At 33.1% G+C, this 19,169-nt stretch overlaps 1 long non-coding RNA gene across 1 annotated transcript; it reads right to left on the reverse strand.

Annotated features, from left to right (window-relative positions):
• Positions 1–3,623: 3,623 nt before the first annotated feature.
• LOC127720197 (uncharacterized) lies at positions 3,624–5,461 on the reverse strand. Its single transcript, XR_007990662.1, has 3 exons — positions 5,411–5,461; positions 4,884–5,121; positions 3,624–4,226 (listed from the first exon to the last, which is right to left on the reverse strand). It is a non-coding gene; the product is annotated as an uncharacterized LOC127720197 (long non-coding RNA).
• Between the last annotated feature and the right edge of the window lie 13,708 nt (positions 5,462–19,169).

The following is a 19,169-nucleotide window of genomic DNA, read 5'->3' on the forward strand; positions in this document are numbered from 1 at the left end:
GTGCTACATTAAACCAACAAATTGAGAAGTGAGCTGAATGCATTTTTAGCACCTTTCTAGTCAATATTAATTGTACTGAAATAAAATAGGACTAAACATATTCAGGAAAATTATTCGGTTGCTTTTTTTCTAGAAATTAAAAAAGAAGAAGGAATTGATAAAGTTTTATATGATGTATGTAACTTTAATGAAATACTGTCTCATTGATGGATACCAATTAATATCTGTTTTTATTCATATTAATTATTTACTGGTACTTAAACCTTCATTGAACTAAACTTTTCAGAAGGTTTTTTCTGATTGTTTATATGACTGCGCTAATTTATTTTTTGTACTTTAGACTTTCAAATGGTGTATTTATGTCACTATGTATCTTAATCAAATATTTTCATCTGTACTATTCATACACAATTATCAAAATGATGTTTGTCTTTGCATGTCAGTAAAAAGATGGAAGGAACAGTTTATCTCAATCTGATGCACTCTTGTACTTTGTACATCTGTGTTAAGCAGAGTCAGGTTCATTAGAGTCAAAATGTAGAAACAGTCATCCTGCATGTTATTTATATAATCCCCTGATGGTTATCTTCGTTCTGTATGAAGTTATGAATACCATAGTTAGTTCCATCTTAACTACTCCGAAGTACAACCGCTATTAAAAGAGTGTAGGATAATATAATGTCTGTGTTAGTATGATTAGTGCTTTGATCTTGCTTACCATGACTGCGAACATTTTGATTGTTTTATGTAGGGTTTTCTTACATGTATTTATGTTTTGTTTTACCTATCATTATACCGTTGCCATAGAGTTCGATGCTTTTTATAGACCGTTATTGTACGCACTTCTACTCAATTCTGTAATCGACCAGAGATCGCATTTTTCTTTTTTTTTTGGCGAAGTTTCCAATTAAACTGAAAGCTGGAGGGTTCAGTGCCAAACAATATTTAACATTAATGTTCATATATGTATCATCAGTCAGGCACCTTGTCCGTGGTTGTCTTTAATTATTCTTTGGGCCTTAATGCATTTTGGTTACTATTCCAGACCTTCTTTTAAAGTTATTCACTTTTCTAGACCCAGGGTGAGTTAATAAGAGCTTGGCATATTATATATTATTTGTTTCAAAAACTCTAGATATATTTTCATTGCTGTGTCGCTGGGTTGCTAACTCAGTGTACGCATTATCTCCTTTTTATACTCCAAGGATGACTGTGGAATAGAAACATGGTCACTTTGGTGTACTTTCAACCGGGAGTAAAACCCGTTGCCAAAATGGGGCGTTCGTTTGGTTGTACGGGATGAACAAGTACACATCTACGCCCGGTCATAATGAGGATGTTGAATCTGAAGCCTCGTGTAAAGAGAGTGCCACGCTATTTGCACTTTATGAACCCTTGCAACTCTATGATGGGTACGTTTGTGGCCTATTGCAAGCCAAATTTCTGTCCCTATTCAAATTCAACCTCTAATGGCAGTCGAAATTTCCCCGACCTTCATCATCGACTTCCCCTATTATAGAACCTACCTATTGTATTTATTATTAATTTGTTCTCGTCCTGAACATGCATGAAATATTTGTCATTGGACGGTAAGCAACCAACGAATCAATCAATCAATCAATGAATCAATCAATCAATCAACCAATCAATTTACCTTTCTTACATATCAATAAAGATCCTGAAGCCTTTAAAGTATAGTACTATATATAATCGAACGTTCCGAACAAATTGAATTGATTGAAATTCATTTGATAATACTTGTTAATTGACTAGATGTTAAAAAGTTTTTCTGTTCAGTTAGCATGTATATTGCAATAAGAACACAATGGTTTGTAAAATTCATATTCGTGATTATAAACATTGTCACTTTGCTTACTATTCCTGCCTTTGGATATACGATGATCTTATTTAACGAGTTTGCAAATAATGTAAAAAAGTCATTTTATATCTTTATGTATCTTTATTCTCAAGAACATAGGTACAGAGAAGACATCTCATTAAATACCTTAAATATAAATACAATATAGACACCCAAAAAACTAAACAAAAAAACATACCGACAATTTCACTTTAGTCAGGAGAACACACTTCCTAATTTATAATTCGTATACACTTACATAAGTTTATGTGATCTGTCCTTTTTGTAGAAGACATGATTTCAGGAAAGAGCATCGTACTTGGCCTACGTTTGACCAATCTTATCCAATTAAAATCTATGTTTTGGTACAATGCAAGCGGTATGTTAATTTATATATGACAGATGAGTATTTTGACTGTTTTCCCATAATAAATTTAGACCAGTAGGAATTATCATCCTTAATTTTAAATCAATTTATTTCATATCGGTTAAAAATTAGCTTCTCTTATTGGATACATGTAACAAGGGGCCACATGAAATTCTTTATTCTTTATTAAAAAATTTCATCGGTCTTTAACAGAAAAAAACGGACCAGAAAACCGGTCATTAACGGACTTTTACATGTAAATGACCATTGGGATGAGGTTTCTGTTTAGAGTGATGTCCCTTTAATAAAACGCAATCGCGATTCAGACGTTTGGAACATGGCTGAACTGGAAGGCACGTCTGCTACAGACAACTCAAATGATCGTTTTGCCGTACTTTCCGATGCTGATAGAGACAAACTACTCAGCAACAAGAATTATAAAATTATAGAAAACTTTATTTTTGTATTCATATACTGAAAAAATGCACTTAAATGAATGGCAGTGACTTATAGTTATCACTATGACTGGTCTTCACTCTTTCCTATAGAAATCGTATAATTACTCGATTTTGCTTTGAACAATTTGAATTTATGAGAATTTTTAAAACATGGTTCCTAAATGAAATGAACATAATAGTTATTGAAGAACTTGTCATTATCGTGATACATGGACAATGGACGTTAGTGGTATTGACTGCGACAGCGATAATGACCTCGCCTACGGCTCAGTCATTATCGCTGTCTTAGTCAATACCCCTGTCCTGTGGGCAGTCCATATATCACCATAATGACCAGTTCTTCAATAACTATTATATAAACAACGTTCGAGCACACCATATATTATACAGTTGGGAGTAGAGAATTTCAGATTTCATTTAAGGGCAATTAATCACTCTCATACACAGTTAATTGACAGTTATACTCATGCGACTTATTTGTATTTCTTGCTTTGATAGAAGTTAGAAGTTAGAAGATTTTGACATTATGGATATTAATTATTGGTCACTTCTTATGGATTTCAAGATATTAAACCATTATTTGCATGTAACAGTTATACAATGTCTATTTTAACCACGACGGCAGCGATAACATTCATACCAAACCTAAGCTTATACTAGATACCCTGTGTTACATAGTTAAAAAAAGAGTCATATGGCCTTAATAATGGGCCAGATGAGCTAATTTAAAAGTGTAGATTTTATCCCAATACAGACTTTCGGTATGGAGCGCTACTGGTTCATACATAATATGATATAGTTAATGTCGTTGTTTATATATCAAAGTTTTGGGGAATTACAACGTATTTTCACAGATACAGACATATGCCATACACAGCATTGGAACTGAAAGGAATTACTCATAAAAAAAATGTTAACACAAATTTTATTACGAATATAATATGTGTACGCGAGATTCTGACGATATATTGTCAACTGTGTTTATAATTATATCACATTCGGCCATATCATTGGCTTGACTGTTTCCAGAAGGAATTCCTCGTCAAGCTGAACAACTTCAATATTTTCCTATCTTTCGTCATGCTGTTTCATATGAGATATATTTTGCTGACTTTTCAACCATGAATAAGAGCAGTGGATTACTTGCCGCCATTCGTAACAATTATCTGTGACAACTATACGCCTTAGGAAGCTGGTGAGTTCAATATCTATATTATGCAAAATATTTTTCTACCGTTCTTCAGATGCAAATAAATTACTCAGATCATTGCTAAATATGCTAGTAATCGAAAGAAAACTAATACTAGCATTTTTTAGCTTTTATCATTTCCGCAATCTTTTTAATCCACTCGGCTGCTTTTCCACTTGTTTGTCTTGATTTACACATGGCAACTATATATAAACAGTTTGTTCTGCAAACAATAATGTATGTTTGTCCATTAAACGAAACAAATTGTCCCGAGTCACGTGATTTAATGCAATACGTCACACCTTTTATCCGTAAAGTATCAGCCCTGTCATTAGCTAAACATTTCTTGACATTCTGAAAAAAAAGAATAATAAGTAAGTTACATTATAAAGAAAAACGTTTTCAGTTACCCCTTCCTAGAAAGTTTTTAAAGGTATCGAGCATCACATATATTTGAAATAAGCTAGATAACATGGAGATATGGGTAGTTGTCTCATCGGCATCCATACTATATCTCATTTTTACTTATCTCCATAAACTTGAAATAAAAATGTGAAATATCCAACTGGGAGTCACAGAACAATAGTTAAATAGAAAATAAACATTTGAAGACAGTATGTTGTCCATTTGATGTCTTATGATTATTTTTGTCGTTGGTTTGTGGTCTCATTAAGGTATAAACCAGATGCACAAAAAGATAAGAAGATACTACGACGGCATTTAAAATCCTAATATAAAAAACCAAACAACTTTATTGCTAAGGAAAAAAGACCAACAAACAAACAAAGGTCGCAAACACCTTTCACATATAACTAAAGATTTTTCAACACAAACCCTTCGAAAATCTTGATCGATACAATGAACACGGCTCTTATTATTTTTTTTAAAGTTTAAATACCAAATAATTTTATGAAAAAACCGGAAAAAAAAAACAAACTGTGCAGATTTATTCTTGTGGATAATTTTTTTTATCTGAAATCTATTATTTTTTTATATTTAGCTTATACTTACAATTAAGTCTTCATCGGAGACAGTAAAACCTTTCGACACTGCTGCTGTTTCTCCATTGTGACGTATTAAAGCTGCCCCTGTGATGACCAGCTTTGAATGTTTCTTCATGATATGGTCAACCCAATGACTCCATATATTTTTGACCTTAATAGTACCGCTTCCATAAGTGCTAAAAAGAAGACTCATTGTCCTGTATGCTTTTGTGCTCCTAGAAAATAATCTACAACGTCAGATGCACCTGAAAGTGATAAAAAAAAATAATCAAAAAGAAATTTTCTTTATGCTTAAAATGTTTAAACTTTAGTCAATTATCTTTTTTTAAAGCTTAGTTTCATTAAATTATGTATAACAGCAATGCGACAAAAACGGTAAGAAGTTTAGAATGACGTAAAACTTGTTTATTATACAAAAATCGAATTACACAAACATCAAACACCGTTCTATTTGCTACACTTTAAAGTAAAGCGACAAATTAAAAAAATAAAATTCAAAACAAATGTATTGTTATATAGTTCTAATTAAGTTACCTGATAAGATTTTCAAGTTCTCTTAATTCTTTCTACCAAAATCTTGTGTATATCCTTCTTGTTGATTAAGCAACGGTTATCTGGGGAAAAAATAAATATCAACACTTTATATATTATGAATGACTAAAATTTTCCATTTGCAAATGTATTTATATATTGATAAAACTACTGATAAAATTAATCACGTGAATTTAACTGCGAGCGTCACAACCATATGTTTGTCACACACGTGTTGACTGTTTACATGGTTTATAGGATGTTATTTGTTATCTTATGTAGTCATAAACGTGAATCGTCAAATTGGTCAATTTGCAGATCATCGCAAAACATTACTCAGATATCTAACCCTTAGATATCACCAAATAAGTAAACCATCGGTCATGTAAATTCTTACATGAACAACACGACGGATGCCACATGTGGAGCAGGATCTGCTTTCACTTTCCGGGACACCCGAGATCACCCCCGGTTTTTGGTAGGGTTCGTATTGCTCAGTCGTTTATGTTGTGTTATGTATACTGTTGTTTGTCTTTTTGTCTTTTTCGTTTTTTGCCATGGCGTTGTCAGTTTATTTTCGACTTATGAGTTTGAATGTCCCTTTGATATCTTCCACCTCTCTCTTGTAAAACTTTATCAAATTTGAAAGTTTGAAATGAGCATACGATTTACCAAAACCAAGGGTAGACAATAACTTTGAATGGAGTCAGAGCTATGCACACATATCGAAAAATGAAATGGGATTAAATACAACTCTGAAATCAAAAGGAAAGCAACATTAACTCCTTTAAAAAAATTAGGAGTAACACTCAATATGAGAGATGAAGCAGAGTATTTAAACCCATTAAGAATCTTTATTCTGGTTTATATCAACAACCTTAACGTTTCAACCCTTTCGGAACAATAAAATAGAGAATGGAAATTGGGAATGTGTCAAAGAGACAACAACCCGACCAAAGAGCAGAGCCACCAATGGGTCTTCAACGCAGCGAGAAAATCCCGCACCCGGAGGCAGGCTTCAGCTGACCCCTAAACAAAAATGTGTACTAGTTCCGCGAAAATGGACGTCATACTAAACTCCTTTACATATAAATGAACTAAGATTAAAAAAAACATACAAGACTAACAAAGGCCAGAGGCTCCTGACTTGGGACAGGCGCAAAAATGCGCAAAAATGTGGCGGGGTTAAACATGTTTAGTGAGATCTCAACCCTCCCGCTTTACCTCTAGCCAATGTAGATTAAACAGTACTTTTTTGTTAAATTTGTTTGTGAAATTTTGCCTATTGTATGACATATAGCTCGATTGAATCCATTAGTATTTTGTTTTCCAGTTAATGGATTAAAGCTTACGGTGTATCAACTCACCAGCTAATACATATCGACGAGACGTTTTGTTGACAATGTAGAGATCATCAGCAACACGACAGGTGCCACATGTGGAGCAGGATCTGCTTAGCCTTTCGAAGCACCCGAGATCACCCCCAGTTTTGGTGGGGTTCGTGTTGCCCAGTCTTTAGTTTTCCATGTAGTGTTTTGTGTACTGTTGTTGGTCTTTTCGTCGATTTTCTTTTTTTTTGCCATGGCATTATAAGTTTGTTTTCGACATATGATTTTGAATACTCTTTGGTATTTATCGCCTCTCTTTCATAATGTAGCCAGCTGGATTATATATGAACGAGGGAACCTGCACCAGTGCAATCAGTTGATTTTGACGTGAAGTCCTGAATATTGAAATCCTGCAATACATGTTTGTAATTGAGAAGTTTGGTCGCAATATATGTTGCATAGGTAAAAGAGGAGATCGGACCATACCTGTTTTTATTTTGATGCACTTGGGATTATTAAGTTTCGTTAACAGACTTCTTTAATTATGCTCTCAGTCAAAATTCTCATTCTAACATAAAAGTAGTCAAAGCAAGGTATAATCTTTCACCTTGGGTACATTATAACTAATCCAAGAATTTAAATATTGAAAAATATTTACAAATTTGACCGCATGACACATTATTTCACGAACAACCGTAAATATTTGTGTATCAAAATGTATCTGTATACTGAATCATGTTTTTGCGAAATCTATTGCGTCATGTAAATTAACTGATAGTGTTAGTGGCTACACTACTGAGTGGACGATACCCTCTGAGGCTTACAGACATGTTTACAATATCCATCACTTATCGTCACTTGCATCTACATGACTGTTTTGGTGGTCAATACACGTGTTTCATTCAATAATTTATCTCAGATACTCCCAAGGCCAATAATAATAATAATAAAAAAATAATGAGGTTAATTGGTAAAGAACTTAAACAATTTGGAAAAGAAATCAAAATAGCACTTTATAAATGATGTGGGCCCGAAGTGCTTTTCTTTCATCTGGAATGCTCAAAGCCGTATTTGAAAGCCAAGGATGTATAAGTATACCGTAACAGATGAGGAGCTATATGACTGAAAGTACATAAAACCATCAGCTAAACCATCATGATACATCAGTTCCCTCATAGTGGAAAATAGATATTATAATAGTTCTTTGTTAAACGTGTTTGCAAGGTATTTTACTTACTAAATATGGCAAAAGGACAAAGATGGATTCCGAAAACGCAGTCGAACATTAAGAGCTAGATGTAACGTTATATATTCATTTATTGTATATTTATTAAAAAGTGCAATGACTATTCTATCATGCCATATCAACATGAAAATTAAGGTTTGATTCTAGATAAATAGGAATAAGGCCCTGTGATATGCTTACCAAGGCGAACACTATCATGAACTATTAAATTAAAAACATGGTATGCGTTTTACATCGGATGACCGTGAGGGCATTCCGGTGAACGTTTTGCGGGAAAATATGAATGCCTACTCAAATCCAATCTATTAGAAAAATCGAATTATTACAGAAGAGTGTCCATCATGCACTTGCACTGCACTATTATTAATATAGTAGAATAGAATGATATACAAATGAATGAAAATTATATATACATGTAACTGTAATATACAAATATTAATATAATATATAACAACAAACCAGAGTATTCTGATTTGTATCACTACAATATAATAGTTATTACGACGAGGTTGAATTCCATGTCATTTATTTATCATCCACGCACGAACTTGTCTCAGAAAAAAAATATCTGTACATTAACCCTGGGAACAGTATATCTAATTAGGTAGTGTCAAGTCCCGTTTATTTATATGTTCCTGATTAACCTCACTGTCAGGTATAGAGATGTGATTTGTTTTTCTGAGACAAGTGCTTGTGACCAGCCTCAAGAACTTGCGGTTATCCGATGTACTTTGATTTAAACGAGTTAAAGAAGATAAATTTAAAACTAGTTTGTGTGTGATTTCTGGCCTATCATACATTTTAGTAGAAAAATAAAGGATATGGGGTATCCATCCATGACACAAAATCAGTACATGCACAGCAAAAAATACAAAAAATGAAAAGGAACAGCGCTTTTATTTCTGTTCTTCATAACTAAGTCACTGTGAGGCCTTCAACACGGAGCAACAAACTCTCACCTCACTGCAAGTTTAAGACGGCCCCATAGCACCGGCTATTATTACGCAAGGTATTGCTCATATTTATTTTCATCATCATTGAAGTGTTTTGCAGGATCCTTGTCCTGTATATCACGAACGTATGAATCGGACGGATTGATAAAGTAGGGTTAACTAGTAGCAATTCTGGAATTTCGAAAATTAAGAAACAAACTATTATTAAATATAAAATAAGAATTTTCTTCATATTCGAAATTCCCGAATTGCTACCAGTTTTATGTTAATTCTTTTTGCCAAATGCAATCACCATCCTTGCAGTTTCTCTTAGATCAGATACCATCCTCTTGCTTGTCAAATAGACAACACTAAACGACAGTATATATAAAGCTTTATAATCATATTTGTTTTTGTTGTTGTTTTGTACATAATTTAGGTCATATGTTTCTCGTTTCAATTGTTTCACATTTAACATTTATTTCGGGGCCTTCATAGCTTACTAAGCGGTTAGGATTTTTCTCATTATTGAAGGTCGTACGGTGACCTAATGTTGCTAACTTCAATGTAATTTGGTCTCTGGTGAAGATTTGTCTCATTGGCAATTATACCTCGTCTTCTTATTTTTATATTTGATAATTTTTGTAAGTGGTGTTTTATTAATATTTGAAACACATTACAACCTTCCGATTTTTTAATTTCATCGCATTTGGTTTATTTGACAAATATTGGTAAATCTACATGTTACATTAATGAAGCTTTTTATGCTTTTCGTTGGGCTCATGCATATAAGCTGGCTATGCGGTATGGGTTTTACTCATTGTTGAAGGCCGTACGGTGGCCTATAGTTGTTAATTTCTGTGTCATTTGGTCTCTTGTGGAGAGTTGTCTCATTGGCATTCATGCCACATCTTCTTATTTTTATATGCAGCACAGAATCCATGTCAGCTTGATTTAATTGTTACTATTGATCATGATCTTAGAAACTTATGAAATGTTCTCATATCGAAAACTGTCAAAATAAAATGTCCTGTTAAAATGTTATATGAGATATTTGACTTTAGCCAATACAAATCGGATAGAATCGAATGAATTCATTTTTGTCTCGCCTGAGACGAAAGTTGTGAAGGGGAGACATAGCGATCCTAGATTTCATCGTCGTCGACAACATTTAAGCTCAGTCGGAAATAAAAGTTTATTTATTATCGTGTGGGTATATTTCTATGTTAACTACCGATTTACAAATTGAATCAGCACATGATATCACCTCTGTCAGTTTTTGGAGGGATTCTTGTTGTTCATTCAGTCTTTAATTTTCAGGGAAGTGTTGTGTGGACTGTTATGATATCTTTTGGCCATGGTATAGTCTGGCTTTTGTGATGGTTTTGTTTGAACCCCTTTGAATCTGCTTACTTTGTTTTGCTTTATATACAACTGAGCAGGATACATCTATCACAAAAAAAAAGAGGCAAAACAATCATGAATCGAAAGACTGAAACCATAGACATAAGTCAAAAATAAAAGTACCACCCCCCTAAAAATGACATAGATAACTAAATATTGTACTTTACATTTACATAGAAAGTAGTGCATACATACTTCATATCGTAAAGACATATGTCTATTGGAGACAATCTGTGGATACCTTGGTGTCGTTGGGTTGCTATATTAGTGATGTATACTCTTTATTCATAAAGATTGAGCAATAGGAACACAACTAAAATTTGCAGGTGACCTATGTCTGAAAAGTTTCCCATTTCAATTGTGTCGTTTTTTGTCAATTCACTCTTTTCCCTGGAACTAACAATTCAAAAGGAAAATGTCGAACGCACATAATCAGCATTAAGCTTGAAGAATAAGCAATACGTATACGTAATGATTGTCTATATTGAATAATAAGACTAACGGTTGAGAAATAGTTTACATTGTACTCACTTTTGTTAAATAGTTACACATTATTCAAAATTCAATGAAAAAGAGGATGTTGGAGTACGTGATCAGAAATGAAATTGTATTCTTCCACTATGCATAGTGACATTCAATTTGAATAAAGTATGTTCTACACGTCTGAAGATAAACGATGATTTATTATGCCCCGCCGCGGCGGAGGGAGCATTAAATGTTACCCTTGTCCGTCCGTACGTCCATCCGTACGTCACAAAATTAGTTTCCGTTCTCTAACTTTAGTTTGCCTCAACCAAATGTTATAAACTGCTTATTACCAAAAAACACAGATCAGTTTTGAATTGGGATGGCGTCACTTTTACCGTTCTAGAGTTATGCTCCTTTACAAATGGATAAGTTGCTGATTTTTTTTCGTTTCTGTTCTCTAACTTAAGTTTGCTTCAACCAAAAGTTATGAAACTTATACATAATGCTTATTACCATAAAACACAGATCAAATTGGAATTTGGGTGGCGTCACTTATACAGTTCTCTAGTTCTGTCCTAATATAACGTTATATGCAAGTGGGGGCATTATCTGTGTCCAATGGACACATTCTCCATTTACTAGATATAAAACAAAATTCAATCACAATTTGTACAGAATTTATATTATACACATTATGCATATAATAAAAAGAAGTCACATTTAAAGTATTGTCATAACAAAATAAAATAAAACAAATAAATGAATAAATATACTAATATCATTACATCGCTTGCTTTTACAATAGATTAACATGTATTTTCCTACACGCATGGTAGACGTGATACTTATTCAGGTGACTATGACCGGTAATGACAATAATAATCTTGGTTATCTCAATAAACTAATTATACACATTACCCTTTGTGAGATAAACATTTTTTGTATGTCAAATTAGATGCATTTTTTATTTTTAGTAGCAAACAGATTGTATGGTAACTTAGGAACACAATAATTTGAATAAATTGATTTATTGATTGATTGTTTGTTGCTAACATCCAGTGACAAATACTTCATGCATGTTAAGGACAAGACAAATTAACAATAAATACAATAAGTAGGTCCTTCTGGGATGAAGGTCCGAAAAATTTGGACTGCCACTGGAAAATGCGGGTATATTTAGTATTGGCAGATATTATGCCCTGCATCATGCTACATGCGGACAAAAATTGAGAAAATTCATTTTATTTGCAACAAAACAACCAATCTGTCGACGGAGACAAACAACACATTGGCAAACATATATATATATTCTGACAACACAACATTACAAAGAAAACACAAAATTGAGAAACCCAGTCAAAAACCGGTGTTGATCATGGGTGTTTTGGAAGGGTCAGCAGTTCCTGCTCCATAAGTGTTGCTCATTTTAAATCCAGGATTTGATAATCAGTGGTAAGGTCTTCATACCAAGGCAAATTGGTAACTATATCTTGTCTGACCCTAAGAAATTGCCAAATTCTTTGGTCGATAGTTGTCTCATTGGCAATCATACCACATCTCTCTATCCTTGTATATTCATAAGCTATTAAGGCATGCGAATCTTCTTATGATAAAACATGACAGAATGAAAATACGAGAAGATATAGGAAATGCAATACTATAAAACATACAAACACAAATTCCACAAGAAGTTTGGCATGAATTCGATTTAACCGGAAGTTTGTGCCGTCCTTTTCCAACTCGTTGTTTAAAAAAAATAATTTATGTTACTTTTAAGAATAAATCATGAATAAAAATTTAAAGCCATATATTTATACCAAAACACTTCCTTATTAATGCGAGTTAAACAAGATTTATCATCGAATACCTATTTGTGAATCTCGGATCGGGTATATATCAAAGCGAAAACATTAAAAATGGGCCCACAGTTGCAATGTCTTGTGCTTGCGCAATATTGCATCTAATTTATTTGCTCATTGTACTACTTAAACTAACTACAGGTGCAGTTTGATAATTTGGTGACTATGTTGAACGAATCTATCCCATCGAACTAGAGATAAAGGATACTACAGATACAGTTAAGTCTGCCTCATATCTTGACTTACATCTAGAAATTGACAATGAGGGTCGGTTGAAAACAAAACTTTACGACAAAAGAGATGATTTCAGCTTCCCAATTGTGAACTTTCCATTTCTATGTAGCAACATTCCAGCAGCGCCTGCATACGGAGTATATATCTCCCAATTGATACGATATTCCCGGGCTTGTATTTCCTATCATGATTTCCTTGATAGAGGATTGCTGCTCACAAGGAAGCTATTAAACCAAGAGTTCCAAATGGTGAAGTTGAAATCATCCCTTCGTAAATTTTACGGACGCCATCACGAGTTGGTTGACCGTTATGGAATAACCGTTTCACAGATGATATCGGATATGTTCCTTATGTAGTAACTACAATACCCTTCCCTTTTCACGAATGTGACCTACCGAATTAAACTATTTACCGGATTTGTAATAACATAAGCAACACGACGGGTGCCACATGTGGAGCAGGATCTGCTTACCCTTCCGGAGCACCTGAGATCACCCCAAGTTTTTGGTGGGTTTCGTGTTGCTTAGACTTTAGTTTTCTATGTTGTGTAATCTGTTACAGTACTATTATTTGTCTGTTTGTCTTTTTATTTTGGCCATGGCGTTGTCAGTTTGTTTTCGATCTATGAGTTTGAATGTCCCTATGGTATCTTTCGTCCCTCTTTTAATAACTTTCTAAAAATGAATCCACTGCAACTGTTTTATGTTATTGAATTTATTAAAATACATTTTACTCCTTTGCCAAAGAAATGCATAAAGATTACCCCGATGTTATATTAAAAAGGGCAGCGGGTTATTGCTGGTCGTCCATATATCCTTCTTGTATATTTTTTTTAGTTTCTTGTGTTGTTTTGATAACATATACATTTTTGAATGCTAAAATAACATGCAAAAATGTATATGAAAATCGCCAGTTTATTTTCATGTTCGATTTTTTTCAAGATCCATTTAATCACCTGTAGTACATAGGTTACATAATGTGTACTTTGATTATTTAAATTATTTGTTATCAATTGTTGTTCAACCAGTCCTTGAATTTAAAAAAAAATATTTTGGTGTTTACTACGCCCACTAGTAAGGTAACTAGGTAAAAAAATCTCTCATCATTCTCTCTCTCTCTCTCTCTCTCTCTCTCTCTCTCTCTCTCTCTCTCTCTCTCTCTCTCTCTGCAATATTCCATTAACAGCATATAGTATTCATATGTTAAATACTACAAAAGGGAAAATTGGAATAAAAAGTTAAACAAAGAACAACCGTGTCATGACGGATATATATGATATGATTGAATTCCGACAGGTGTATTTTTTCTGGGAAAGAGGCATACAATTGATCGCTGCTTAAATTAAGTTAGAGTTATTGAACAAGCAAATCGATGTCATTTAATATGCACGGCTCGGGTGGCCATACTTGACCCGAACGACGTAGGAGTTCTGGTTAAAGGGTCCTCCAGACCGGCTCCCGGGAATCTTTTCTTGTATGGTAAAGAAAGAGGAAAATGCGCCTTTCAGTAGTAAAAGGTTGGTAACTTTTTTTATATTCAGGCTTTCTCCTAAACTGATACATTATTTGGAAAATTGCGTTTTAATGGCAGATCTTTGATTGTTTCTGTTAAATTTATTCACAATTTTAATTTTATATAAATTCGTGACGATTTAGAATCCTCTTTCCCTTCATAATTATTGTTCAAATGTATAAATTTTGAAGACATGTCGCATCTGAACGAAGTCTGATAGATTTCCAACTTACTAGTATATTTTTTCCCTGCTTTGGCGCATACTTAAACATAAACCTCAGAAGACGCACACCCCCTTTGATTGGAAAATATATAAAGTTTTGGCGTAAAATCGTCAATTTTGTATTTTGTATCCTCACTACACTCGAGGTATTTCTTCTTTTTATGGAAATACGCCCCGATGCCTTTGAAAAATCCTGGATCAGCCCCTATATATTGACATATTTTTTTTTTACCCTGCCACGTCCACTCTGTGTTTTTGTTAGATGTATTTCTATTTGTATCCATCTGATGAGTTAAGGTAGATAGGGTGTCTTCCTCCATCTTGGATTTTGAAATACCAGAAAACAATCGGTCTAGATCTTTAACAAAATGTGTAAATTTTGAGAGTATTAGGTAATTCATGTGTAAGAATTTTCAATTCAATATAGAAAATGACATGTTTTATCATATTTATAATTGTATTTTACAAAAAACAGAATACTTTTGTTAGATTCAATTTTTTCCAACTTTGCCACATGAGGGGAGGCAACTCAAATCTAAGGGCAGATCATTCAGATAAAGTTACTTTTACAATAGAATGTGTTAGGAATTTACCTATTTTATTATGTAGCAAGAAAACGGGTCCCGTGACCCCATTTTTTCTTTTTCTTATCTGAAAGCATAATATTGGAGATATCTTCTCATATTTTATCTCAAAATTCTATGGTGTAGTTTTCGTTTTATGGCAGAAAATTGGGTTTTCCATGCATAATCTATACAAAATCTGTCAATTTTGCACAACCTGTAGCGTGAAAATAAGCCCCGTGACCCATTCTTTTTATCATTTTTTTTTAAATAAGCATGATATAAACTACATTTTGGCAAATTATTAAAAAATTCTATGGGTTATAATTTAGACACCCCATTTACCTTAAGCCTTTTTCAACTGATTTTAATAGTTTGTTCTTATGTTGTACTGTTATACCACTGTCTCAAGTTAGGGGAGGGTTGGCGCCTTCAAACTAGTTTTCGTTTGAATTGTTTTACATTTGTCATTCCGGGGCATTTTATAGATGACTATGCGGCATAGGCTTTGCTCATTGTTGAATGCTGCACGGTGACCTATAGTTGTTAATTTCTGTGTCATTTGGTCTCTTGTGGAGAGTTGTCTCATTGGCAATCATACCACATCTTCTTATTTTTATATTGTATTTTAGAGGATGGTTAAGGCATATTGGTCCTGAAATTGCAAAATTGCATTTTGGGAAAAGGGAAAAAAAAAAAAAAAAAAAAAAAAATCCACATCCGAATCTGCAGATGAAAATACTGAAACATCTTAAGAAATTTGCTTTAAGTATAATAGGTAAATCTATGAATTAACACATATGCATGTTTTCAATGAAACCTGCATCACATTTTATCATAGACAGATTCGCTTTTGGAGAAGATAGGGTCGAGAATGGTAACAAATCTTGCAAAAATTAAAACCAAAGAGCACATAGAAATAGTACTGAAATAAGTTACAGCACCGGTGTTTCAACAGTATCGGGATTTAGTGTTAAGCAGTAATGATCGATAAGCATTTTCGATGTGATGCATGATCAGTGGTTTTAAAGATATGTAGGGACTTTTGATGAATGTAGAGTTTGTCTGGTTAAGTTTGTAAATATTAACTTTTGTGTTTTTGAACTGAAATTATTTATCTGTTTTGGAGTCTGACATATGGTAATGAAATAGTGAACACGTATTACCTCTCGGTGTTAAATTGAATATTAAGAGAAATAATTTTTAGAATCAACAGTAAATTAAAGTTTTTCGGTTATAACATAAATTGGTATGACATTTTCTTGTATCATATAAGTATCTACCAAAATATATATATTCAAGGTCATGACTGACCTTTTCATTGTTTACAATCTCAGCATTACGTCATGGATGTCGACGCAATACTGAGATTGTAACTAGTGGAAAGGTCAATGTCAATGAGCGTTATCTGGGTTTTGTTTATAAACTTATTAGTACACATGTACTTAAATCTTATAAACATCTTTTTTTTTTAAATTAGAAAAAAAATTGTGCCTGTTCCTTGTCAATAGTGTCGTCATTGATTGCCCTTATTTATCTGATTTTTATTTTGTCTAATTACTATTTGATCGGGGTATAGAAATATTGGTATCCAAGGACGATTCCTGTCCGGCAATTAAATCATTGGCAAAGTGCTCCACATGTGGCACCCATCGTGTTGCTCATGTAAGTACAAACCCGGAGATAAATTTAATTCTGTAGGTCACATTCGGGGAAAAGAGGAAGGGATTGTGGTTCGACGATTTGAACATATCCAAATTAAAGATGGTAGATGTTATAATGAAACTATGACTATAATCTCATGGAGCATCATTAAAAATGCATTTCTCTATTTTCAGTCTTGTACTCTTTCAAATGATATATACATTTTATATTAAAAAGTATAACCGAATAAAAACAGGCAACACCATGAACAGAAAGAAAACGACGAACAAAAACCAAACAACAATCAACAAAAATTGCAAAGAAAAATAATTTTGTACGGTGGTAGAGCGTTTTGTCTATGTAAGACTCATTAATGTCGGCCAAATTAAAACAGCTGGAAGACAAATCAAATACAAACTTGAAAGCATATAAAGCCAAAAATTACAACTAAATGTGCCAAAATCGACCCAGACGATATATGCCTTGGAGTTAAAAAAAGGAGTGTTTCGTATAACCTACAAACATTTTTCAGTCTTAAACGGTCATTTTGATCGTAACATTATCTGAAAAGTCTGAAAAAAACATTATTCAGTTATGTTCAGTATTTCAGTCAATGTCAAGAATTATATATACTGAGGTAAATTCAGTACTGTTCAGACAACTCGCTTGTAGTCTCAACATGGACTGAACATATCTTAATTGACTGCAAGTGAATTGTCTAAACAACACCGAGTTTACCGTATTGGATAAGTCTGGAAATTAATCGAGACTGAAAATGACGGGAGGATTTGCATTTTTGCAGTTTTGCATTACATGTAAGATTATTTTCATTTAGACAAAAAGAAAATATCTAAGATATTATTCCAAAATATAAATAGTGATACACAACAGTTTTATATTCTATGAACGTCTGATTAATGGTATTTGAGAGAAGTAATAAAAACATTATAAATTTAGAATTTAAAAAAATCCAAAAGTGGTCCTATCTAACCTCCTCATTTAAACATACATATATGTTTGTGTTATTCTGACGGAAATCTATCTCATATATTAACAATATGGTTTGTTTATGAAATATGCAGACTATAATAGATTGCAAAACGTTGTTTCTTTGTTTGTTTTGCGTCTTACTGTCGCATACTAAGGTTTAGGGTATACAAATGCTGATGCATGGATACAAATGCACTAATTCTGCGTCTAAGCCACTTAAGGAAGCTAATTTTATTGAGTTTTCTCTGTATATGAAACCATTGATTCCTTGAATGTAGACAACAGCTTGATGAAAACTTATTTTTAAAGCAATATGGATGTAAAATTATAAATGCGCAGTATAAAGTATAGAAAATGTTTGTATTGACAAACACATTGTCTGTACATTAATATTAACTTAACAAAATATGTTTTTCTTTTCTTTATTTGTATCAATATGTTCACATAATTACAATTACTAAATACAATAAGTCACTGGCCATGTGGTGGTGAAATTTACATGAACATCAAAACAAAAACAAAAAAATGAGAATCTCAACCAAAAACGGTTTTGATCTTGAGTTTTTTTCGAAAGGTAAACAGTTTCAGCCCCATACAAATGATACATGTTGCTCATCTAAAATCCAGGGTTTTATAATCAGTGTTAAGGTTTCATACCATAGCAGATTGGTAAATATGTCTTGTTTGATGTCTCATTGGCAATCATACCACGTCTTCCTATTCTTTTATATTTTTAAGCTATCAGTGCATCTGAATCCTCTAACATCTGGTCGATGGTTGTCTCTTTGTCAATCATACCACTCTCCCTATTCCATTATATTTATAATCAATCAGTGCATACGCATCCTCTAACCCTATAACGTTGAATATGTAAGTTTGAAATGTATATACGAGAAGATATAGGAGAGCCAAAACTACAAAACAGACAATGCGGAAGACGTTTGGAATGCACTCTGTTTATCCGAAAGAGTACGTAAACAGTCCCTTTTCCACTCGTTGTTTTTTAAAACAAAAATGTTTGTCCGATTTATTTTAAGAATAAATCATGGATAAGAATTTAAAGCCATATATATATATTAATACAAAAACACTTCCTTATTAATGTGAGTTAAACAAGATATAGCATCGAATATCTGCTTGTGGTTGTATGATCGGGTATATATCATAGCGAAAAACATTGAAATTGGGATCACATGTGACTAATGTGTGATTGCACAATATTACATCTATTGTTTTTACTCATTGTACTAACTTAACTATAGGTGCAGTTTGATAACTTTCAAAAGATGAGCCCACTTTGCAACAGTTTATGTGTGTTATTGAATTTATTTAAATACATTTTACTCGGTTGCCTAAGAG

The sequence above is a fragment of the Mytilus californianus genome, unplaced genomic scaffold, assembly GCF_021869535.1.
Source record: "Mytilus californianus isolate M0D057914Y unplaced genomic scaffold, xbMytCali1.0.p SCAF_11, whole genome shotgun sequence".
NCBI lineage: Eukaryota > Metazoa > Mollusca > Bivalvia > Mytilida > Mytilidae > Mytilus > Mytilus californianus.